The sequence below is a fragment of the Mauremys mutica genome, chromosome 12, assembly GCF_020497125.1.
Source record: "Mauremys mutica isolate MM-2020 ecotype Southern chromosome 12, ASM2049712v1, whole genome shotgun sequence".
NCBI lineage: Eukaryota > Metazoa > Chordata > Testudines > Geoemydidae > Mauremys > Mauremys mutica.
In genome coordinates this window covers 5,528,774-5,554,891 of record NC_059083.1, presented here as the reverse complement: position 1 = coordinate 5,554,891, position 26,118 = coordinate 5,528,774, and the positions used below count along the sequence as shown (strand labels likewise).

The following is a 26,118-nucleotide window of genomic DNA, read 5'->3' as shown; positions in this document are numbered from 1 at the left end:
ATGGGGCAAGGACAGGGTAAGGTTAGTAGGGCAAGGTGTACGCCCCTAGAATGCATTCTAGCAAATTGGAAGGTATTTGGTTTGGATCCAATGACTAAGAGTAAACTGAAAAGATTTTGTACAGTAGACTGGCCTCAGTATCAGTTAGAGAGCCAGGAAAGGTGGCCACCGGAAGGATCACTTAATTACAACATGATCCTTCAATTACTCCTGTTTTGTCAGCGAATGGGTAGCTTCTGAAGCTGTTTGTATGTAGAGCTCTTGTAAAAATCCCTCATCATATGCCCCAGAGCTGCACTGGGAGGAGAACTGTCCATGGGAATGTCTGTCTAAACAATGGCCTTGGTGTGTGTGTGTGTGTGTATACCTGTGTGAGTGTTCGTTACTGGAAGACGCCCAGACTGCCCTGTGAAGCGATTGCTAATGATCAGGAGTATTCTAACGCAAGCCCAGTAACTAGTGGATCTTTAGGAGATTCGACCCACGGTGGGCTGACTCAGCCTGGCATCGTCCGGCAAGGAAGCTGCCTGGGTCTAGGAATGTGTGAACCCATCTTCCCTCCCCCCCCCTTCCTTTCCGTGTGGGCTACTGACAGTCTGATCATCTCACTGGATGCAATCAGAGTATGCGGCGCTGTGTCTCCCAGAGACTAGCCGACGCTCTTTGCTGAAGGGAAGTGTAGGAGAGTCAGTCATCCTCGTTAGTCTCTCCTGTGTGAGTGTCTTGTAGGGAGAGATCCTTAGTTTATGAGCTGCTAGCGCGGACAGGGTACCCTCTGTGTGTGTGTGTACGTGGAAAATGGGTAAAGGACAGTCTAAAAATTCTACCTCACCCCCTAAGGGTACCCCAGCATAGTACATGTACGTACATTATGGTCCTAAAACCTGCAGGTATTTAGAGAATTGGAATCTTCACATGCGTGAAAATCCATCTAAACAGTGCCCATTAGAAGGTATCTTCAATCTAGATAAGATCATATATCTCAGAGGAGCTTTTAATCACAAAGAAAAGCCTCTGACACAGTGTGAGCAATTTGTCTAGGAACGGGTTAATTTGAAACTCGGCTAACCCCAGAGATAAAGAGAGAGCTGCTCTGCGTACAAGGTCAAGAACCTGCACAGACTATGCTAAGTAAAACTGCTTTCAGCCCCAGCTGGTTGTGGAAAATAGAGACAGAGGCAAACCAAAGGCAGTACAAGTTACAGAACTGAGATTGCATTTGCAAAGCTTAATTCTCCAGTGAGATCCAACAGTGTGCTTCTGCAACCCTGTAGCTGGTATGGCTCGGTGACACTGGGAAAGCCACAGGCAGCTGACCTGAACTGGAATCTCTGAAAGAGACGCCGCAGGAGAGTCCAGGGTGTAAAAGAACAGCCATCCCGAGAGCGGAAGCATGTTGGAAATTCTGGACAAACTGTATACAGGATAATCTCCCGTCCACCTATTTCCCTTTTCTGAACATTATACACAGACATGCCAGTCTGGACATGTGTAAGTATTAAAGTGGCTTAAGGCTTGAGGCATTCATATTTTTCCTGAGTGATGTGGGAGTGTTCCCAACACTCACCATTGTTGTTTTATTATTTTTAATGAAGCTTTAAAATTTGGTTATATGGTGTGCTTTCTCTATCCACCCCCCCACCCCGTCCTGCAATGTCAGTTTGATCACCTGACATGAGGAATAATTGGTAACAGAAATTTGTCACAGTTTGGTGAGCAATAGAGAATGGGGGAGCCCTGCAGAATTTACACCATCTATCTGTTTTACCCTTGTCATTTTATGTTTGCTTTGTTTGGTATTGTTGGTGTTATATGATAAGGATTGTATGGTTAAAGGTGAGCCCTAATAGAATAAGGAAACACTATCTAGTTTTGGCTCTGTTCTGTTTAACCGGTTACTGTTGTTTTTCTGCTCTGTTCATTTGGGCGTTAGGTGTGTGGGCGGAACTGAACTTCTCGTTCGTAATTCCTCAGGGTGGAAGCCATGTGTGCGATGAAGCTCTGAGGTTGTATTGAGATCTTTCTGTCCCGCCCCCCCCTGTAATGGACAATGTAATAGAAGTGGAAAAATCTGGCTTAGACTGTAATTTTCTTTTCTATTTAAGTGTCAGCAGACAAATGGGTGGGTCTCTGGGTAGACCCCCTTTAGGAGTTTGGATTGTGTGTTAAGTAAATGGCCTTTACCCAATGGCCATGTATTTTTGCCAGGTGGCAAGCCTTACTAGGGAGGACACAAGTAGTTTTGGGAGTAAAATGTTTTAGGGAAAAGACCAGAAGGGTGGGGGCTAGTTGTGAAGCCCACCCTCCTAGCTAAACTGGTAGTGGAATAAGTTTGTGTCCAGGATAGGAATGGTTCAGCAAGAAAAGCAGGATCGGGCCCAGGCGGGCAGGCAACAGAGAGATGGGAAAACAGGTTGGAAACTTTTGAGGGTGTAGTGGAAAGAGGAGTAAGTGAGTATAAGCATGGAAATTTCAAATACTCAGAAGGATATTTGAAATGGTGATTTGAATTGGTAAGTGGCTGCTGAAGGAAAAAGCAAGTGATTTAAGGGGAGAGCAAGTGATTTTTAAGGGAAAGTGAAAAGTTAACTCTTTAGTTGCTGGAATGTAATGCCTAATGTAACTGCTGCTGGGAAGGGAGGGGTGAGGGGGAAAACCGAACAAAAGGCTTACACAAACAAGGGGGGTATAAATGCTGGGACCCCGCCTGCGAGCGGGTGTGCAGGATTTGAGAATGCTTTTCTCCCTGGCACCATATTTGGGCTCAAATAAACCTGGTTTTTGCTTCTCCACCCTGGTGTGATAATTAGTGCGACGCACACCGGGCAACGAACCTGCTGTTGCTCCACCTCGGGCTCTTTGAGCCGGCAACAGGATGGACCCAGCCGAGGGCCAGGGAGAGACCCCCCAACTGTGAAGAGGGGGAGCCTGGCTGAAGGGGCTGTGGGGAGGGGAGAGCAGGGGGGAGGCCTGGCGGAAGAGGGGGCTGGAGGGGACAGACCAGAGGGCAAACCAGGCGCCAGGCGGGAGAGGTTCCCAGGAGACCAGGGGCAGGTGTCGCAGGGGAAGCAGAGCTGGGCAGGGAGGACCCAGCTGCACAGACAACGTCCTGCCCCTTGGCTTGGGGCGCACAGAGGCTGGGGACCCGTCGGGCCCCCCAGGGTTCCCCCAATCAGAGCCCAGGACTGGAGTCCTCTGCTCCCCTCCAGCAGCTCTTCCAGCTGCGTTAGCAGGACACTGGGTGGCGGGTTCGGACTGACGAGCTCCTAAGCGCCTGGGGGGCAGCGTTTGAGTCTCGCCAACTGTTGAGAACAGGCCACTTCCACCTTAATTGAATTGGCTCGTGAGCACTGAGCCCCCACTCGGTCCGGCAGCTCCCCTCTGTTCACGTGCCGTGTGTTTATACCTCCCCCCTGTATGTTCCACTCCGTGCCGCCGATGAAGGGGGTTTAGCCCACGAAAGCTTCTGCCCAATAAACGTGTTGGTCTCTAAGGTGCCATGAGGACTCCGCGCTGTTTTTCCTGGGACACACTAACACGGCGACCGCTCTGAACCCCTTTGAGATCTCTGGTTCCTGACACAGACGCAAGGGAGGATCAGACACTGATCTGTGGGCCAGGGGATGGGGGTGCAGGCTATAGGAGGGGGTTGGGGGCGGGAGGGGGTAGGGTGCAGGCTCTGGGAGGGGGCCGGAGGGTGCGGCGCTTACCTGGGGCTCCAAGGCGGAGCGGGTCCGGGGGCCTCCGCGTGCTGCTGCCCCCAAGCACGGCCCTGCAGCTTCCCATTGGCCGCAGGGTCGCTCGGGGTGGGGGCAGCACACGGAGGCACAGCCCCGCCCCGGAGCCGGCAGACACATGGAGCGAGCCGGCAGACCCTGTGCGGGGCAGCGCCCGGGGGCAGGAGGTGGGGCCAGGCGAGAGACCCGGCCCCAAAACTGCTGGAGCCCCACGGGCCACATTGGGGAGGCTCGCGGGCCGGGAACTTGAGACCCCTTCAGTAGAACATGATACTGGGGGGAGATGGGGGCGGGACAAAGAGGGAATTCAGGGCCTCACACCTAATTAGTGGAGCCCTGCAGGCTGTGTCCCAGTTCGGGGTGTCCCAGCCCCAGGCTAGGCTGCATGAGAGCAGAGAGTGGGGGGTGGGAGGAGCAGGCTTTGCCAGGGGTGCCAAAACTTCTGGCGAGTTGCTGGCGTTTTGGGGCATGTGGCTACATGGGAGTGATCTGATGGATAAAGCTCAGCAAGCCACGGTTAACAGAAATCTGTGATCGTATTTTGCTTGGTGTCACTTTAAGAAGCTGCTTTCACGCTATTGACTCTGTCCTAGATCCTGATCCCACCAACAGCTCTGCCTGTGGAGGGCTCCCGTGCACTGGCCTTTGTGGGATCGGGGCTTTGGTGAATGAATCCTGGAGCAGAAGCACGTGGCTCGGCCTCGCTCCTGACATTGGCACGGTTACATCTCAAACCTGGTTTCCACAGGACGTGTTCCTGGCTTAAGGTAAGAGAGAAAAGGATTCTTTGAACAACAAAAATCTTGTGGAGTGTTGCAGACGCTGAAAACTATGATCCTCATGATTTTTTTTTAAAAATCCCGTGTTACTAATGAATACATGGGAAATTGTTAAAACTGGAGGAACTTTACCGCGGGTGCTGTTTATTTCTTCGGCCTTTCAATTAGAGTTGGGTTCCAGACAGGTGATGGCCACGAAGTTTTAGAATTTGTTTGGGGAGAGGTATTGGAAACCATTACGGCCACATCTTTGTGATCTGGTGTAGTTCCAGCTCTTCCGAGGGCTCCCATTGACTCGTAGGTACCAAGCACTAAGTGTGGTGCTTAGGTGTTTTGGAGCAGGAAGACCTTATCTGCAAGCTCTTTGAAGCAGGGATCTGTCTGCAAACTCCGAAGCCCTGTGTCAATGTGCTCCAGGGCTTCTACTCTTGAGTTTTTGAGTCAGTTGGTCGGTCTCTCTCTCTCACACACACACACACACACACCACCTCCCTCTGTTTCTACAGGGCTCTGTTGCATTGCACAGCCTGGGTCCTAGACCCTCATGTAAAATACCCATCACCAACCACTTGATGTTTTCCTTCCCTTCGTATTTCAGTGTTGTCACGTGTTTGCTTGTGGGTTGGTTTCCTGTCTGTGTTGCTTGATTCCTTATTTTTTACTGTTCTCTGTGTGCAGTATTCATCAAAGTAAGAGCTGACAACCCAGAGAAATTGTGTAAGCCTGGGCGAATGCCTTTTACTCTCCTTTCCAGTATCAGACAATATTCATGATATTTGCGATGAGAGCGTGACTATTTCTAATATCAGAGGGGTAGGGTATCTCGATCATCCAGGGGCCCCACTGGCTGTTTAGCAGGCTTCCTGCTTCTGATGTACTTAAAAAACATTTTGTTATTACCTTTGGAGTTTTTGGCTAGCTGTTCTTCAAACTCCTCTTTGGCTTTTCTTATTACACCCTTGCACTTAGTTTGGCAGTGATTGTGCTCCTTTCTATTTGCCTCACTAGGATTTGACTTCCATTTTTTAGAGGAAGTCTTTTTATCTCTCTCTCCTTTTACATGGTTGTTAAGCCACGGGGGCTCTTTTTTAGTTCTTTTACCGTGTTTCTTAATAAGGGGTATACATTGAAGTTGGGCCTCTATTATGGTGTCTTTAAAAAGCGCCCATGCAGCTTGCAGTGATTTCACTTTAGTCACTGTACCTTTTAACTTCTATTTAACTAACCCCCTCATTTTTTGAATAGTTCCCCCTTTTGAAATTAAATGCCACAGTGTTGGGCTGTTGAGCTGTTCTTCCCACCACAGGGTTGTTGAATGCTATTGTATTATGGTCACTATTTCCAAGCGGTTCTGTTCTAGTTACCTCTTGGACCAGCTCCTGCGCTGCACTCAGGATTAAATCTAGAGTCGCCTCTCCCCTTGTGGGTTCCCGTCCCAGCTGCTCCGTGAAGCAGTCATTTAAAGTATCGAGAACTCTCACCCACCTTGTCACTCTAAGATCCTTGGACGGACCCAGCTACAACAGTGCAAACACCAAACTAAGTGCAATGCAGGAGGGAGTGTTGAGTTGAATGTTAGACTTGTTTCACTCGGCCAGTAAATAAGCCTTCCCCTGGTTGCAACTCAAAATACTGAGAATCAGAAAATGAAAGTCTGTGTAACAGACTTGCCAACTCTTATGATTGAATTGTGAGTGTTGTGAAATTTTGGGCTTTTAACAAATGTTTCCCATCAGCTCACAATAGCTGGCATCAACCTTGAAAATTGCCCCTTATCAATATGGCCGCATCTCCCATTGCTTTGAACTAGGCTCAAGTGCCCTCAGTCAAGATGTCAGCCATTTCCCTACAGTCTTTGCATGTGGAAGTGCTGATGCCTGTCACCCAATATACTGGAAATAAAATGAACGGCTCATATGGAACCCCCCCTTGAGATGTCCAGCATCTGTCACAGGGACCATTGGTGATGGGGCAGGTCAAACCCAGGTGGGCAGATTGTGGGGTCGGCGATGAGGGACTGGTTGGGGATTATAACAGATATCTGTACCTCTCGCCAGAGTGTTTCCACCCTAACATCCTGCCGTGGCGGATGGGACCATAAAGGGCAACGTGATGGTTTATAAAGGTCATTGTGCAGTGGCAGGCTTGGGCTGGCGCGTACTTTCTACAGTAACTTACCAGTGGCAGCCTCTCATCTGATATGAGGAGGAGCGATATTGCTCAGAACTGGGAGCCATGGGAGTGGAGTCGGACGCAGGGGGCTGGAGATGATACACATGGCGGCAGGTAACTGCGCATCCGGATCAGCGTCCTCATCGCATCACCCGCCGGTACCTGACAGCAATCAGGGAAGCTAATGATCCAACCAGTGAGCCGAATTCCACGAGCACCAGCTCAAGGAATCCCGGCCTTGTCACCGACAACCCCAATGTGCAGCCCGGTGACTTCCATGTCGTTGGTCCAGCTCTCACACCCAAGTGAATAGGCCTGATTACAATGGCAGTGTCTCTTGTTAAGCCTCTAAGGATCGTACACATTTTAGCTGGTGTGTCAGCACCACAGTTGGTATTGGCGCTGACTCCCTGGCTGCTCCGGGGCTGGAGCACCCACAGAAAAAAATTAGTGGGTGCTCTGCACCCACCAGGGAGATCAGCTGTTGGCAACCTCCAACATCTATTTAGCATGCGCAGCAGCCCTCATCAGCTCTTTGGCCGGCTGCAGCCAATCAGCTGTTTGGCAGGAAGCCCCCACCTATCAGCTGTTTCCCCTGCAGCTGCTGAAGCTCCCAGTGGGCTCCCACAGCAGGCAGGTGTGAGTCAGGGCAGAGGGAGCTGGGCTGGGGGTGCCAGCAGCCAGGGCACCGCAGCTTCTGGGCTAGCTGCGGAGGGGTGGGCAGCCTCGGCAGGGGGCTGGGGGGAGATGGGCAGGCAGGTTCTCGGCTGGTCCCAGGGGGCTGCTGGGGGCAGTTTGGGCTGGAGGGGTTTCTCAAGGACTGAGCCATTCTCAGCCCACCCTGGTGTCTCCCCCAGGACCTGTGCTCCCCCTCCAGCCAGGAGAAACCAGCTGTGGACCCCCTTAGTGCTGGGCAGGGGCACAAACCAAAGGACATGGCTCCTTTAAGGAACGTTTTCCCTTGTTTCTGATGGGTGAAATTGGGCTGGGGGCAGCAGCTTGTCCCCTCCCCGTGCTCCGTCCAGCCAGTCGGGAGCGCCCAGACGTGGCCAAAGGTGCGAGGGGCTTCACTGCAGCCCCGGGTGCAAATGAGCCGCCTCCCCCAGCCCGGACCCCTCCCACTTGGGCTCTGGGAGCTCCCAACCCCTACGGTTCTGACCCCGGTCCCGGGGCTCCGCATCCCTTCCCCCGTGCGTGGGGGGCAGGAGGGGGCAACACTCCACCAGTGCTTCTAGCCGCATCCTCCCTGGCCGGCTCTCATGCCTGGGAACGTGAGGCTGGCCCAGCTCAAAGCTGCCCCACCCCACCTCGCGGATCAAGCCTGCCTGAGGGGCTTTTCCTCCCAGAGAGGAAGTTCATCCCGCCCCCTCCTCCCCCCCCCATCAGGAAGGATTGATTTCCTCCCCCCGCAGCTCCCCGGGAATTCCTTCCATTGCATCCACCCCCTGGATCAGCTTCAAGTCAGGAGACGCGGCCTTGCTTCACCTTGGGGTTCTGAGGCCTGTAGAGCCTCCCCTCAGGCTGGGGGGGGAGGGGGGGATCCTTTAGCATTGGGCCCGCCCAGGTCCCAGAAACCCAATAGAGACAGATGGTCTCCAGAAATATACCAGGGACCAAAGTAACCTGCACTTTCCTGGTTCACGTCCCTTCTCTCCTGTCTGACATGGGGTTACAACTGTCATTTTCTGGGCCTCCTCGACTGCCATTTTGATCAGCCCCAGGGACTATGTGAATACAGAGCATTGGCCAATGGGGTTGCTCGTGCCCCTGAGCGCTTCATTCAGACTCTGGTGCATAAATATCAGGCCTAATGACACCTGAGCTGTTGTGTTTCACAAGCGCAGCACCAGCGGTTCTTCTGTTCTTCACCTTGGGCCACCTGAGCTCCTCTTGCTTCAGGCTGCTGCAGTCTGGTGGAGGAAGCAACTCCTCCCCCCCCACCTTTGGCCATGGTCCCCCCAGGGCTCCCCTCCCAGAAAAGTTGCAGAGTGTGTGAGGGAGTCAGTGAGGGAGCTTCAGAGCGGGGCTGGGCCGCAGGCCTGGGGCCTGGGAGGAGCTGGAGCGACACAGCAGCCACGGCAGGATGAACGAAGGGGCCCCTAGGCCGGGCTGTTGGATTTAATTTCTCTCTCTGTCTCAGGGTGGCAGTTTCTGGGCTGGCCGCAGGGGTGCGGCTGGGGGGCGATGGATCTGCTTTCAGTGCATGGGGGGAGCAGGCACTAAACAGAGCCACCAGGAGGTGGGGGGGAGCAGAGCACGATGGGAAAAGGGACACAGGTGGAGACCAGAACTGGGAAACATCGGGAAGGGGAGATACCAGTGACAGACACACTGTCAGTAACTAGAAGGAAAGTGTATAAAGATGCTGAAACTCGCCTCCCCTCAGAGCTGGCAGAGCCCCCCTCCAGCACCCACCCCTCGCCCTTACGGCAGGAGGCGGCAGACAGGAGCGAGCAGCAGGTGGGAGGCATTTAGGGCAGGGGGTCGGCAAGAAGGAGGCATTCAGGGGTGTCTGGGGGGAGGGGGCAGGAAGAGGTGAGGAAGTTGGAAAGTTGAAGCTGGTAGGAGGGGAGGGGGCTTTTCCTAAGGGCGTTTTCTTCCCTTGATACTAAACGTCCTGGCAGGGCCGGCTCCAGACTCCAGCGCGGCAAGCACGCGCGTGGGGTGGCCCTTTCCCGGGGGGGCGGCAGGCTGGGCCGGCGGACCTGCCGCAGTCATGCCTGCGGGAGGTCCACCGGAGCCCCGGGACGACCGGACCTGCCACAGGCATGACTGCAGAGGGGGCACTCGTCCCGCGGCTCCAGTGGACCTCCCGCAGGCATGAGTGCGGAGGGTCCGCTGGTCCCGCGGCTCGGCTGGACCTCCCGCAGGCTTGCCTGCGGCAGCTCAACCGGAGCCGCCGGACCTGTGAACCGCCCGCAGCTGCGGGAGGTCCAGCCGAGCCGCACGACCAGCGGACCCTCCGCAGTCATGCCCCCGGGAGGTCCGCTGCTCCTGCGGCTCGGGGGCGCCTCCCGCGCATGACTGCTTGGGGCGGCCAAAAAGGTAGAGCCGCCCCTGCGTCCTGCCGTGCACCCCACCCACGTCTGTTACGCGTCCTCCAGCGCTTCAGAGCATTTTACTGGTGTGCTGGGGGTTTGCTTCCCACGATGCACGGGACAAGGCCGTTAATGAGTTTAAACTCCTCTTACTGCAAAGTAAAGACTGTTTTAATGACAATGACGGAGCCCCCTGACCTTCGGGCACTTTGGTCTATAAATGGGGAGCTCTATTTTCTCTTATTCCCATGATCAGGCTCTGGGATCCCTGCTGTGATGCGCTACGAGCCCAGTTCAGCACAGCCCGTGGGGGGAGAGGGATCTGCCCAGGAAACGAGACCCCCGCCATGTTATTTTGCAATGAGATATTGCACCAAGAATAGTGGACACGCAATAGACGGTAATTCAGACTTTCAGGCAGCAGAGGGGGCGATTGTGCTTGATTTGTAAGTTTAAAGCAGTAACAAGAATCAAGACCATGAACACAGCTAGGTTTGAAGATGCAAGTCCAGCCTGGGGGTCCCAGCTAGTCCTTGGGATGCCAGTGAGCCTGGGTAGGGGCTGGGGTAGGGCAGAGCGGCTGGCTGGATGGAAAGGGGCTGCGGACCTACTCCAGGGCTGAGTGAGGGTCTCTCCAGAGCCAGCTAGAGAGGGGTGAGGACCAGGGACAGAGAGTGGGGTCCCGGTGAGGTTCCCTATGGGACAAGGCCTGGAGCCCAAAAAGGGTTTTGGTGGGTGCACTGGGGCACTTTAACTGGGACATGGTATCTGGTGTGTGTGTTTGTGTAACACTCCCACACGCCCCAGAGCTGTGGTTGTACCATGTACATAATAATAACTACTGCTACTAACAGTGACTCCGACAACATTCCTACCTGCTCCGGCAGGGGACGCTCAGAGGAAGGCGCCAGGAACTGCATCGGCCTTTTCAGCTGCTACCATAACGCCAGGCCGGGTTTTGGGATTTCCTGCTGCATGTTGTAAACTCCGTCACCTCCGAGTCCTGAGGCCAATCCCCACACGTACCCTCCGGCCCCATCCACTGCCCCAGCACTGCTAGAACCCTCCTACCCCTCCCCGGCCATTGCCCAGTCACCAAATGGCTCATCCTAGTCCAGAACCTTCCCCATCCAGACACCCCCAGTGCCAACCTGTGCCCCCCTCAGCCCAATGGCTCTGACCGAGCCAGAGTCACCCCCTGCCCTCCACGTCCCCGAGGGTCTGTCCCCCCTCCACTGACTCCCTCTGCTCTGCCAGAATCTTTTGTGCCGGAGCCTTCCTGATTTTATCCCTACATGCTGCTTGTGGTGTTTTTTTATATTCATCCTTCATAATTTGACCTACTTTCCACTTTTTGTGTGACCCTTTTTTGAGTTTCAGGTAAAAATTTTTGAAATGTTCCTTCTGACATTTCAGAGTGGGTTGGTTCACAGTTTTGTTTCAAAACATCTTTTCATTTTTAAATTTTATCTTATTTTTAAGTCAAAAGCAGAATGGAACATTTTGATTTCATCAAAATGAAATGTGTTGGTTGACCCAAAATGAATTTTTTTTCAACATGTTCATTTAATGGGAAATTTCAATTTTTTCTTATTCTGATTCAGAATCAAAATAAATTCTGAAATGTCAGAACTTCCCATGGAACAGAAATTCTGTTTCAACCACCTCTGCTGAAAACATGACACGAGTGTTATCTAACGGCTCAGTAACGAGAAGGCAAATAAAAAAAATTAAATGTATTTTTTAATCTCTTTTTTTTGGCTTATTCATGATTTTTGAATGCATACTAATGGCAATACTGAATGTAGTTGAATGTTTCAAATAAATTAAGAAGCTGATTTAATGTGGCACTCTGTAGTTCTGGATTTTTTATTTAATTGTTTAGATAACTCGTAGGAAGTTTTTAAATGTTGCAACATACAGTAATAATACAATTACAATTATTATTTGTACTATTAGAAATGGATCTGATTAGACTGAGAACACCAGAACTTTGGCAAAGTTCCGGTCCAATCTAACTAACTTTGTAACTCTGATCTATTTCTAATTCCCATCAGATCCTGTTTTGAAATGTTTACAAATAATTTCTAACTATGATGGCTGAAGGAAAGTACCGTATAATGGCGTAGTTTTGGGCATAATTCTGCCAATACTGTTGGCCTCTACAAAGTTTTTCTGGGCGTGGAATGAGGGTTTTTGTGATTGGCTTTTATTTGGAAATGCTTTTATCTCCTCAGTGACTTGATTTACTTAATGCTGTTTAGGACAGCAGGGGGAAATATTTGTTTAAAGTCTAATCTGTACTGATGTAGGAGTTCAATATAGTCATTATTTATATACCTCTCTCCTATCTCCTTATATTTTCTCCTTTCCAGAACTGAAGGATCCCAGGGCCCAGCGAACACATCACAACAGATCAGCCAGGAGCCAGGAGGCTGCGGCAGACTGCGGCAGGCTGCGGGAAGGGCGGAGACCAGCTTCAGTCGGGGACAGACACATTGCTGAGCGAAGTGAAAGTGAAACTTATTTTTCTCTTCTCCCAGGTGCCATGGCCGCGAGAAGCCGGGTAAAAGATCTCCAGGAGGCTGTGATCTGTTCCGTTTGCCTGGCTTCTTTTAACGACCCGGTGATTCTCATCAAGTGTGGACACAATTTCTGCCGATCCTGCATCACTCAGTACTGCCAGGAGTCCAGAACCTCCCCCCCTTATCCCTGCCCTCAGTGCAGAGCCCCCTTCCAGGCAGGGGAGTTCCAGCCCAACCGGGAGCTGAGGAATGTCGTGGAAATAGCTAAAAATATCCCAGAGCCAAAAGGGAAGAAAGTGTGTGAAACACATGAGGCGCTTCTGCAACTCTTCTGTGAAGTGGATCAAACCCCGATCTGTGTGGTGTGCAGAGAGTCCCGCAGCCACAGAGACCACCCCGTGCTGCCTATCGAGGAGGCGGCCCAGGATTACCAGGTAAGAATTAGTCCTGTTTGCATGTGGGCCGCATCCCAGGCCAGACAGGCTGGAACAATCAGACCAGCCATCTGAGAACAGAAACCCAGCAAGGTCCTAAAACTAGCTTCCTACAATCACAAGGTAGAGAAACAAGGGATTTCATACAGGGAGATGCTGAGGAGACACGTTTTTAAGACCTGCTCTGCATATAGTTTTGGTACTGACCTGTGCTGGGGGACGGGGGGAGATTTTTTTTTTTAAACAAAAGAGTTATGTCAGCAACCCCCCCGCCCCAGTGCGGATACAAGTTGTGCTGGTATAAAGGTGCCTGATGCCAGGAAGGCCTGTTCCCCTTTCCATATAGGACTAGGCGATACACCGTTATAGAGGTGTAACTACACCCACGCCAGCAGGGCTGTATGGCTGTAATAGCACCAGGATGTGTAGAGCAGGGTATGACTTGTGCGCCCTAGAGCGAGGGCATCCCCTGTGCAGGGAAAAATCCCCGCGGGGGGCAGGAAACTCCCCCCGTTCCAGCTCACACAGTTTCCTTTTAATCCTTGCAGGGTGGGGGGAGCAGGGTTTGCTTCTCATACAGGATGGACAATGGCTGGGGGGCCTGGCCCATTCCAGCAGATTGCTTGAAATCTGCGGCAGCAGGGGCAGGGCGCCCATATTTTAAAAATGGAGATCCAGGGTCCTGTTTTCCAGAGGGAAGGAGGGGGAGGATCAGGGAGGAGAACCCACCAGCTTCGGGAACTGGGGAAAAATTATGTCTGTTTCTTGCCATCTTTTCCTCCTCAGCCAGCAACACCCCCCTTGCTCCCTCTCCATAATAAAACCCAAGCCACGTTAAATAGCCTTTATAGCAGGGAGTCTCGAAAATGTAATGGATGTAACCACAGTGATTAATGTACAAGGATCAAGCTGCACTTTTTGGGAAGAATTGAAGATGCTACATGCCCCCAGTTTGTGTATCAATGGGTTAGCTCTGTTTGGACTGTATCCCAGTGGCTCCTCTCACTGACTCTCCCCGACATTCTCCGGCAATCCCAGTGCTTAGCGGGGGGGTCAGGAATTGGTTATGCGTAGGGGGAGGGGGGAAGATTATTTCTCAGGCCCATGTAGAAATGCCAAGGCCGGTGATATATGAAAACATGTCCTGCATGACAATGTGGTTCGGAGACTGCTCAGAAAAGTCGCAGTGAGCATGAGCGGAGTGTGAACACCTGTGCACTGAGGAAGTGAAGCCTCCGTCCAGCCCGTCCTTAGCTCAGTTTCCCTGTCCGGGAGGCCTAGATTCACAGTATTTACTTAGGTGCCTAAACCCCCGTTGGAGCCTCCACTGCAATTCACAAAACTCCTGCTGAGCCCTGGAGATGCCTAAACTCCCTCTGCCCATGTGCACTGCTGCCTCGCTCAAGGCAGCTAGGTGCCTGTCTCCCACCTGAGCCCCAGGGAAGATCAGCCTTAGGCCACCTAACTCCTGTGTGGGGCCTGGCCTGGTAGGTGGCCTTAGGGCCCTCAGGCAAGTTTACACACAGAAAACTTCCCTCATCATTTTTAGCCCAGTGTTTAGAGCACTCACCTGGGACATGGGCGATCACAGGTTCAAGTCCCTCTTCCATCTGGTGAGGAGCCGGGATTTGAACAGGGATCTGCCACCTCTCTAGGGGATGTGCTGAGGTGGGGCTCCCTCCATCTCTCCTGCTGAAGCTGCCTCACTGGGGATAAATACTTCGAGAGTCATTTGCGGGGGAGAGAGAGACCGCGAGCATGAGAAGGACTGTACAGTCGTGTGGTTAGAGCACTCGCCCATTTTATTATGCATTTAATATTCTTGACAATATAAATAAAATGGGGGAAAATCCTCCAAAAGCAACCAAATCTAGACCAGTTTTTCTTTTGTTAGGAACAAATTCGGAGCCATTTGGAGAGTTTGAAGAAAGAGAGAGACGATATTCAGTCGTATAAATCAAGTGGGGAAAAAACAAGCCAGGAACTACTGGTAGGTGCCGTTCTTACTCAGAGGCAAATGTGCACTGGGACGTTATTGATACTCTGCTTAGTCTAACAGAAGGAGAACAGTGAGCAACATCTTCCCTTCCGTGAAAGATTATTGCTTTTTATTCTCCTTGTAAAGAAAAACTGTTCTGCTTTAATCGAGTATAAACAGGAAAATGGAGCATTAAGGAAAGAGTTTTAATAATCCAGGTATCAGAGGGGAGCCGTGTTAGTCTGGATCTGTAAAAGCGGCAAAGAATCCTGTGGCACCTTATAGACTAACAGACGTATCGGAGCATGAGCTTTCGTGGGTGAATACCCACTTCTTCGGATGCATTCCCTTAGATACTCCAGTTTCCCAGTATCACCACCGGTGGCACTCGTTATGGGGATGAACGGTTATGAAAACCGATACTCCAGTACAAGAGAAAAGGTTGTCTCGATCCCAAAGGACCAAGCCCCAGACCCAGGTCAATATACAAATCAGATCTTACCCACAAATCACGCTGTTGCCAATGCTTTAGAATCTAAAGGTTTAATCATAAAAGGAAAAATGTATAGGTGAGAGCTAGAACTGGTTAAATGGAGTCAGTTACATAGAGTACTGGCAAAGTTCAAGGTTCAGGCTTGTAGCAGTGATAGAATAAATTGCAGGTTAAAAGCAAGTCTCTGGAGTATATCCCCCGCTGGGATGAGCCATCAGTCCTTTGTGAGAGCTTCCGTTTGTAGCAAAGTCCCTCCAGAGGTAAGAAGCAGGACTGAAGACCAGATGGAGGAGCTGCAGCAGCTTTTTAGTCATTTGCCATGTGGTCTCTGCTTTCTTTGTCCCAAGGACAAGCTGTCCATCCCATGGCCTGGAAAAACCTCGGAGTTCTGTCCATAGGCAGGTCCCTGCATACCTTGCTGAGTCACAAGGTGTGTCTGCCTTCCCTCAATGGGTCAGTTGTACAGCTGATGGTCCTTAAAGGGCCATCAAGCAGGCTAGGCAGAGCTGACACCAAGTTGTCTGGGGTGTCACCCAGAAGCACAGCATAAGTTTGAAATACAGACTGTTTGGGTTCAACTGTTTGCTCCCCAGAAGTAATCCTGGCCTGTCCCGTTCTGGATCCCACACCTGCTGTCCTTCCTGTTATTTGAAGGATCTGGTTTTCTGGACACCACTGATAAGAGAATATCCTAATAATGCAAGATACATTCCTATTCTAAACACCAGTTAGGATTCTAGAAAATCCACTGGAAAATCATCTGTCTATTGAGCATGGAGTACGTTCTCCATAAAATATCAGGAGTTAAATTCTGTGGGGTTGCAATGACATGCTCCCATGTGCATACATGAGGCTTTATAAAATAATCCATGACTCACTGCATGTTCCTGTTCTTGACCTGAGCTTTCCCTGTTCGTATCTCTTCGTTTCAGAAACAGCTGGAAACTGAGAAGCAGAAGATTGTGGCTGAATTTCAGCAACTGCGCCAGTTTCTGGAGGAACAAGAGCGACTCCTGCTGGCCCAGCTGGAAGAGCTGAATAAGGAAATTGAAAAGGGGAGGGCTGAGTATGTTGCCAAACTGTCTGAGGAACTATCCTCTTTCAGTTCCCTGATCAGTGAGATGGAGCAGAAGTGCCAGCAGCCAGCGAGTGAATTCCTGCAGGTGAGACGGTGTTAGAAACACCCCAGAACCTTTCTCAGGGCAGAAAGTCTCCTAACTCTTCACTTTTGAAGTGTAGGAGTGAATGATCATAACATACAGTATTGCTACAATATACATTATTTTTCCTTAAGGGCTTGATAAAATGCCCATTAAAGTCAATGGAAATGTACTTCTTGAGTACAATGAGCGTTGGATCGAGTCTAAATGAAAAGATTCTTCTTTTGAATTCTACTGGGAGACGACTCCTCCAAAAATGGCCAACTCCAAATTCTGTTCTGACTGTCTCCTAATGCAAGAACAAAGGGATATTCAATATAATTAGCAGCAAAGAGTCCTGTGGCACCTTATAGACTAACACGCTCATGCTCCAGTACATCTGTTAGTCTATAAGGTGCCACAGGACTCATAGATTCTAGGACTGGAAGGGACCTCGAGAGGTCATTGAGTCCAGCCCCCTGCCCTCATGGCAGGACCAAATACTGTCTAGCCCATCCCTGATAGACATTTCTCTAACCTGCTCTTAAATATCTCCAGAGATGGAGATTCCACAACCTCCCTAGACAATTTATTCCAGTGTTTAACCACCCTGACAGTTAGGAACTTTTCCCTAATGTCCAACCTAAACCTCCCTTGCTGCAGTTTAAGCCCATTGCTTCTTGTTCTATCCTTAGAGGGGAAGGTGAACAAGTTTTCTCCCTCCTCCTGATGACACCCTTTTAGATCCCTGAAAACTGCTATCATGCCCCTCTCAGTCTTCTCTTTTCCAAACTAAACAAACCCAATTCTTGACTCTTTGCTGCTTTTACAGATCCGGACTAACACAGCTCCCCTCTGATACTCAATAAAATTAGGTGACAAATTCAAAACTGATCCAACTAACACTTTTTCACACATCACGTAGTTAGACTGTGGAACTCATTGCCACCGGATGTCATTGAGACCAAGCATTTAGCAAAACTCAAAAAGTGATCAGACATTGATATGGATAACACAGTATCCAGAGTGATATTAAACCTCATTCATCACAAGACTGAGCCCTCTGATTCCATGTGCCAGGTGGTTATTCAGATGCTGTTACACAAAGAGCTAGTGTGCCTCCATGTATAAACTTCCTGGCCCAGATCCTGAACTTACAGCACTTTTCCAAAGGAGCAAAAGCAGCACATTCAAAGTTTTTGTTTGTGTTAATAAATAAATATTTTCACTTTGAACCTCAAACTGTGAAGACCAAGTGAGTCCCCTCCAGAGCAGGAGGGATCCTTAGTGTGAGAGCTGGGACTGAATTTCCTTTTCTCTCTCCCCTCTAGGACATCAAAGGCACCTTGAGCAGGTAGGTGGCTCCTTCTCACTCTCCCTTTCACTTCCCAGTGCAGGGAAGGGATTTTAGACATGAGACCTGGCTCCCCACGGCCCAGCAGTGCAGAGTGTGGGGCTGGTTCCCAATCTCCCTCCGTTACATCTAATCTCGGGGCTGTTGTCATTGTGACCAGACTCCAGAATAGAGCAGCCTGAGAAAAGAGTGATTGACCCACAGACGGGGGTGTTATTTGTAGTGTGGCTGGTGGAACAGAGACCTCAGGAGATCGGGGATGGAGAACGAGTTTTTCATTTCTAGGTCATAGACTCCAAACCCCACCCAGGTCGGGCCTAGGTACCAAGGCAGAGAGCAGCGCTCGCCCACTTTTAGAAGTGATGGAGCCACGGCCCCCCTGTTCTGGTGCCCTGTCCGGAGATGAAGAATCCACCACTTCTCTTGGCAGTTCCTGCCAATGGTTAATGCACCCGCACTGCTAACAATGTCTGTCTGATTCCCATGGGCATTTCTCTGCCTTTAGCTTCCAGCCATTGGTCCTTGTTCTGCCTTTGTTTGCTAAACTGAGGAGCCCTTTAGTGCCAAGTCTGTTCTCCCCATGACGGTGTTTATACCCCACACTCAAGTCCCAGGGTTCTCTCAGTGTGAGGCATTTTCACCAGTCCTCAAATCAGATTTGTGGGTCTTCTCTGCATCGGCTCCACTTTTTCAACGTCCATTTTAAAATTTCCTCTCCTGGAATTGACACCTCCTCATCTGTGATTGGGAGTGGAGCACATCCCCCCTGATCGAATTGGCCCTGTGAACACTGGCTCTCCTCTTGTGAGATAACTCCCTTCTCTTCATGTGCCAGTGTATTTATGCCCACAGCAGCTGTAACTTTCACTCCAGGCATCTGAAGAAGTGGGGTTTTTACCCACGAAAGCTTATGCTCAAATAAATCTGTTAGTCTTTAAGGTGCCAGCGGACTCCTTGTCATTTTAAAATGGGGACCCCAGAACTGGATGCAGTTTTCCCCTATCGGTCTCACCAGAATGAAGGGGAAGCTTGTAGTGTCACAGCTGGGATTGGACCTGTTCCTGGGGCAACAGAGAATTTAACCTCCAGGATCTGCTGAGCTACAGCCATTCACTAGAGTAAAATACATGTTAGTAAAACACAAACATGACCGAACTCCACAGCGAGTAACACTGGGTTGTTCTTCAGATGCGAGAGGGAGAAGTTTCAGAACCCAGGGGCCTTTTCTTCTGAACTGAAATGGAGAATCGGGGAATCTTCTCAAGCAAATGTATCTCTGGAGACCATAGTGAAGAAATTCAAAGGTAATAACCAGTCACCTGGGGAATTTTCTCACCTATGTTACACTGATAACAGACAGAGCTGGGGAAATCTCTTGGGGACAATGATTGTGGATGGAGATAGTCAGCTAATCATTTGGAAGCTATGAATTCCCTACCCAGCTCTCAGTATGGCCCACACACACTGGGGTAGGGGCCTGCATTCGGACTCCCTGGGGGTAGGGGTGAAAGTAACTTAAAGGACTTGCTGGTACTCTGGAATCCTGAGGAGGGGCGTGGCCTCCACCAGAAGAGGCGGAGCCTTTAAATCCCCAGGCCCTTTAAATCAGTATTTAAAGGGCCCGGGGCTAGGGCTGTGGTAGCAGCAGCTGGGAGCCTGATAACAGTCTTTAAATCACCCCCTGAGCTCCCAGCTGCAGAGGTGGCTGGGAGCCCTGGGATTCAGGAGCATTTTAAATGGGGGGATTTAAAGGGCCTGGGTCTCCGGCTGCCGCTACCCTCCAGGGTCCTTTAAATCTTCTCCGGAGCCCTGCTGCTGGAGCCCAGGGTGGTAGAGGCAGCGGGAGCCCCAAATCCTTTAAATAGCCACCAGAGCCCTGCCACCACTACCCCAGGGCTCCGGCAGTGGGGCTCTGGGCTCCAGCCCTTTAAATTGCTGCCTCAGGAAGCCGCTCCACCCCGGTATGGCTCACCAGCTCTTGCCGGCAGGGGTGGCAGGTTTGTAGAAATTTGGGTGGTGCCCAGAACCTGCCCCTGCCCAAACTCTGCCCCCCTAAACTCCACGCCCCACCTGCCCAAGACTCTGGGAGGGAGTTTGGGTGGGGGAGGAGGTCTGGGGTGCAGGCCCTGGGCTGGGGTAGGGGACTGGGGTGCAGGGTGCAGGCTCTGGGAGGGAGCTTGGAGATAAGAGGGGGTGTGGAGGGAGGGGGTGCAGGGGTGAGGGCTGTGGGGTGAGGCCGGGGTGGATTTGGGATGTGGCTGGGGATGAGGGGTTTGGGGTGTGGGAGGGGACTCAGGGCTGAGGCAGAGGGTTAGGGTGCAGCGGGATGAGGGCTCTGTCTGGGGCTTGAGATGAGGGGTTTGGGGTGTTGGAGAGGCTCAGGGCTAGGAGAGAAGGTTGAGGTGCAGGGGGGATGAGGGCTCTGGCTGGGGGTGTGGGCTCTGGGGTGGGTCCAGGCTGGGGATGAGTTTGGGGTGCAGACAGGCTCCCCTGGGACTGGAGCGAGAGAGAATGATTCCCCCCAGCCCTCTCCCTGCTGGCAGCAGCGAGCTCTGGGGTAGGGACCCCCTTCTCCCCCACCCCGGCAGCACACTCACCCCCCCCATCACTGCACATGCTCCTAGGGCCCCTCTCAAGTCCAGGAAGCCCCCTCGCCTCCCCTGTGGTGGGTGCCATGGCGGGGGGGGGGGGGAATCTGCCATCACATGTGCGCCTCCTCCCCTGCTGCTGCCCCTCACTGGGGCTGCCCCTTGCCCAGCGTGGGGAAGAGCAGTGACTGCGGGCAGGGGGGCGGCTGTACCGGTGGAGGGTCCCACTGGAAAATGAAAGGGTCCGAGGGGGAAGGCAGCCTGCCCTGGCAGTAGTGGAGGGGGGACTAGGACCCTGTGGTGCCAGTTAATGCAGGCAGGCAGCATGGAGCTGCAGGGGATGGGGAGAGACAAATGCTCTGCTCCGGGACCCAGGGAGGTGCATGGGGGCAGCAAAGGGGGGCCGGGGCACACTCAGGGGAGGTGCAGGGGGGCAGCAGGGGGGAGACATTCGTGGAGCCGGGCTCCTGGACCCTCAATTTTCCTGGAGCTGGAGGTGGAGTCAGAGAGGGAGAGAATGCTCCATTTTCTTGCCGGTAGCTACTGCACTTTTTCTTACTGGTCCTCCGTACCGGCCCGTACCCGCTTACTGTCACCTCTGCCTGGGGGTTTCCTTTCCTAGCAGCTGTGAACCTTAACCTGAGCTTCAGCTTCCTGCTGAATTCACTGTTTCTGGAGTGTGTTTGTTTGGATTGTTTGTCTGCAAGGCCTCTGGTGTCACCACAGTCCCTCTCTTGCTTCAGAGCAGGGCTATTTTCTATCACAGGCCATTGAGCCACAGAAAAAAATCAATCACGGGCCACTCACCTGCGGGAGGGCAGGGGACATGAAGGCCCTGGGCTTCCCCTCGCAGCAGGTCAAGGTGGTGCTCACGGTCCAGCCCCACGGTGGGTGTGGAGATCATAGAATCATAGAATCATAGAATTCAAGATCAGAAGGGACCATTATGATCATCTAGTCTGACCTCCTGCAAGATGCAGGCCACATAAGCCTATCCACCCACTCCTTAAGCAAGCGACCCCTGCCCCATGCTTCGGAGGAAGGCGAAAAACCTCCAGGGCCACTGCCAATCTACCCTGGAGGAAAATTCCTTCCCGACCCCAAATATGGCGATCAGCTGAACCCCGAGCATGCGGGCAAGACTCTCCAGCCAGACCCTCTGGAAAAAGGCTAACAATATCCTATCATTGATCCATTGTACTAATTACCAGTGTGGCACTTAATTGACCTATTGATAAGCCCGTTATCCTATCATAGCATCTCCTCCATAAACTTATCTAGCTTAATCTTAAAGTCATGGAGGTCCTTCGCCCCCACTGTTTCCCTCGGTAGGCTGTTCCAGAATTGCACTCCTCTGATGGTTAGAAACCTTCGTCTAATTTCAAGCCTAAATTTCCTGACTGACAATTTATATCCGTTTGTCCTCGTGTCCACATTAGCACTGAGCTGAAATAATTCCTCTCCTTCCCTGGTATTTATCCCTCTGATATATTTAAAGAGTGCAATCATATCTCCTCTTATCCTTCTTTTGTGAGATAGTGGCGCTGGAACAATTTTTACAGTGGGGGGCGCTGAAAGCCAGTGGTCCCCAAACTTTTTACTGGCTCCCCCCTTACCCCTGTCTGTGCCCCCTCTCCCCGGAACTGGGGCCAAGACTGGGCCGTGGCTCCGGGAGGGGGGGCGAGATGTCGACAGGGGTAAGAGGGCTGAGGCTGGGACCACAGCTGGGGGCGGGAGCAGAGTCCCTGGTGCAGGGCCAGCTGACGGGATTCCACGTGCGGTGCCAGGCGCAGAGCCCTGAACAGGGGTCCAGCAGCCAGCTGGGACCCTGGGCGTAGGGCCAGCGGCTGGGACCCCGCACAAAACCTGGGGGTGTTGCAGAACCCGCCGCACTCCTAGTTCCCACGGCTCTGCGCAGAGGCTCGGGGCTTCAGTACTCGGGGCTCCAACTCTGCGGGGGGAGGCTGCAGGCCGGATGAAATTTAGCAACAGGCCGGATCTGGCCCATGAGCCGTAGGTTCCCCACCCCTGCTTTAGAGATTCTCCACCTTTTATCCTCCTGAGCTGGAGAGAATGAGACCCCCAGTTTTACTAAGAACTAATGGTTCAGGGGCAGATTTAAAGTTGATTAAATGCTAATCAGTGACAGTGTATTGGTCTGTCTGTGAATGATGTGTTGGTTTCAGAGAAGTTAAACACCTGTGACTGGCCCGTGTCCACTGACTCTGGCTCACGAGGTTCGGGCTCGGGCTGGAGCCTGGGCTCTGCAACCCTCTCCAGTCACAGGGTCCCAAAGCCCATGCTTCTGCCCAAGCCTGAGCATCTACCCCGCAATTAAACAACCCCATTGCCTGAGCCCTGCGACCCCAAGTCAGCTGCCATGGGCCATCCACAGCTGTGTAATTGCTGGTAAAACATCTCTGGGTCTGTCATGTCACCTTAGGTTGTGTCCTTAGTTTTTAATGTTTCTGGTTATTTTTAGTGAGGTGTGTAACGGTTTGTATTGGTCTGAATTGCACTTAACCTCCTTCACTAGAACTTCATAAAGTTTGTTTTCTTTTCATTTTGCTTTTGTGTTAGAACATTAACAATGTGAATATATCCCTAAACACGACAACCTGACATGTCATCTTTCACCCATTTCTTCCTCTAGACTCACTGTCGTCTAGACTGCGGTTGGACAAAGGTAAATTTCTGGGATCAAAGCGGGAGTGAAAACTTTCCTATGAATTATGGTGGCTCCTTGGCAGCACCATAGTTCAGGTTTTGTTTCTGAGCAACATATTCCTGGTGGCTGCCCAGATCTTTCCTAAAAACAGAAAAGTCGATTCTTTTCTCTCTTAGAATTTAGAATTAAGCCTCACTCATGATCTCGCGCTAGAACTCTCAGCTGTAGCTCATAAAAAATCCCGATATTTGAGAGCTCTAAAAACGAGGCTGAATTTTACTTAGAAATCCTGTCAGCTGCCCTGGGCGCGGCTGGGGCTCCCGCTGTCACCACCCCAGTGCGGCTGCTCCCCTGCCAGCCTGGGAAGTGGGACAGGGGCCCCCACTGTTGCCCCCAGGCCTAGGGAGGGTGAAGAGCCCCGGGAGGAGCAGAGGTGGGGCCGTGAGGCTTTATTATGGCCTGGGGGCTGCAGGGGGCCTGAAGTGATTGGGGGGCTGATGGGCTGGGGGCTGTATTGCTGGTGGGTTCTGAGCAGAGAGGGTGAGTGCTGGGAGGGTGAACTGAGGGGGGTGGGGTCGGGGTGCTGAACTGATGGGGGGTGATGATGGGGGCTGGGGGCTGAATTGAGGGGGTTGGATGGGGACAGAGCTGATGGGGGCTGGGGGACAGTATTAATTGCTGGGCAGGAGATGGGCAGATGGGGGGTGAGAGCTCCTGCAGCAGGAGCCAGAATCCCCTTCTCCAGGACAGGTGGGAGAGTGGGCAGCACTGACTGTCACATGCACAACCCTGGGGAGGGGCCAGGGGGGTTCAAACACCAAGAGACTGAGCTAAAAACCACAACAGAATCCTTTAAAATGTCCTGATTGTTGGGCCAGTCTCATGAGATTTGATCCCTTGACGTCGGCAATACTGTACTAGCCATTGCGTAGCCGTGGGGCCAGCAGTGTGGGGTTTGGAAAGTCCCCGATAGAGCAGCACAAGCCGAGCAGCCGTTCAGTGAGTGTGCGGTGTCCTCACCCACCCGCAGCTACACACAGTCATGGGGGGCCAGTGGGGTCTCTATGAAAGCAGGTTTCTAGTGCTCAGCTGGCTGCTCGCTAGGCGGGAGGGGGCTCTGCAAGGAGACGGGCTGTGACGAGTTGCATCATTGGACAGGGGGACGTTGGATTCCCTGTGATCTGCTGGGAGCCTCCTGTGCTGCCAGGGTCTCTGATCACGTCTGTGGGGAGAGGTGGGGGCAGGTGGGGAAAGGTTCCAGGGCCTGACTGTCAGGCCCTTTCGTGCTGCTCTGTCAGAGCAAAGGGGCCTTAATGTGCCTGGAAACAGTCCCCAGAAAATAGCTCCGGTGCAATGGAGCACCCCCCATTTCCCCCCCCGTCCGTGTGAAGTTGGCACAGGGGCTCCACAGCAACTCTGCCCCCAGCCGTTATTGTAGCAGTGGGCTGGGGCCAGGCTGGGGCCAGGGCCGGCCCTAGGGGGGTGCGGGGTCTGGGGCGGAAGTGACGGATTCGTCTCTTCTGGGACTGACTGCGCCAGCCAATCGCACCAGCCCGCGGGGCCCCTCAAAGCGCAGGGCCCGGCGCGGTCGCCCCGATTCGCCTTCCCCAGGGGGCGGCTCTGCTGGGGGCACAGAGAGGAGGCATCACACTCTGGCTGCTCTCTGCTTCGCAGCCCTGAGGCCCCTGGAGCGAGGGGCCAGGCAGACTGAAGGAAGGACAAAGGTGGCTTAAAACCAGCTCCCTCTGACCCCCCTCGTCTTCCCCCCCAGCACAAGGATGGAATCACTGAGACTCAGACTCTGGGTCTGGGGCCTGGCTCAGCCGAGCTGATCCTTTCGCTCTGTCCCTGAACTGGCTCTGTCAGGGCGTGAATCCCCCCGGCCCTTGGCTGAGATCTCAGCGCTGCTCCCCGTGCAGAGCTGGGTAAATCCGGGAGGGGGGAGGTTGCCTGGTTCACCCCCCAGCTGGGGCAGGTTCTGTCACCGACACGATCAGACCCTGCCCCAGGGCTGAGCTCTGCCCCTCACGCTCTGATTCTCTCTCTGCAGCGAACGTGACCCTGGATCCAGACACGGCCCATCCCGACCTCACCGTGTCTGCGGATCGGAAAAGTGTGAGATGGGAACTCAGACGGCAGCACCTGCCCAAGAACCCTGAGAGATTCGACATTGCGCCCTGTGTGCTGGGCTGTGAGGGATTCACCTCGGGCCGACACTACTGGGAGGTGGAGGTGGGGAGGGGGGGGAGTCTGTGATGTGGGGGTGGCCAGAGAGTCTGTGAGCAGGAAGGGATGGATCAGCCTTAGCCCCGAGCAGGGGGTCTGGGCTGTGTGGTGCAGTGAGGATCGGTACTGGGCTCTCACATCCCCTGCACAGAGCATCCCCTTCCCCCCGAGCCGGGCGCCCCGCAGGATCCGGGTGTATCTGGACTATGAACAGGGGCTGGTGGCGTTTTTCGATGCTGGTACCGGGGACCCGATCGTCACTTTCCCGCCGGCCTCTTTCGCCGGGGAGAGAATCCGCCCGTTCATCCGGGCTGGGGTTAGTGTGCGGCTCCTCTAGCCCCCACCCCCTGATCTCTATGACCCTGGTGGACTGGGGTGAAGGGGGGGGGGTGACGCTCTACCTGTAGCTCTATGGCGGTGGAGGTCTGTGTGTGGCGCTCTAGGATCAGACTCTGTGCTCCTGGGAGGCCAATTCTGTGTGCAGTGTGTTGGGGGGTCCCACCAAGGAAGGAGGGAGCCCCCTGTGGGAAGGACCCTGCCGAGGGCCAGAAGAGACCCCTCAACTGGGGGAGGGGCTGGGGGAGGGGAGAGCAGGGGGGGAGCTTGGCTGAAGGGGCTGGTGGGAAGGGAGGGGGGGAGGGATCTGGCTGGGGGGAGGGGGGAGCAGGGGGGAGCCTGGCTGAAGTGGCTGGGGGGAGGGGAGAGCGGGGGGGGGGAGGGCCTGGCGGGAGAGGGGGCTGGAGGGGACAGCCCAGACGGCAAACCAGGCGCCAGGCGGGGGAGGTTCCCAGGAGACCAGGGGCAGGTGTCGCAGGGGAAGCAGAGCTGGGCAGGGAGGACCCAGCTGCACAGACACCGTCCTGCCCCTTGGCTTGGGGTGCACAGAGGCTGGGGACCCGTCGGGCCCCCCAGGGTTCCCCCAATCAGAGCCCAGGACTGGAGTCCTCTGCTCCCCTTCAGCGGCTCTTCCAGCTGCGTTAGCAGGAC

General features: G+C 53.0%; 1 pseudogene; it reads left to right on the top strand.

Moving 5' to 3' along the window:
• Window positions 1-3,707: 3,707 nt before the first annotated feature.
• On the top strand, window positions 3,708-25,524 carry LOC123345582 (annotated as a pseudogene).
• Window positions 25,525-26,118: the final 594 nt, after the last annotated feature.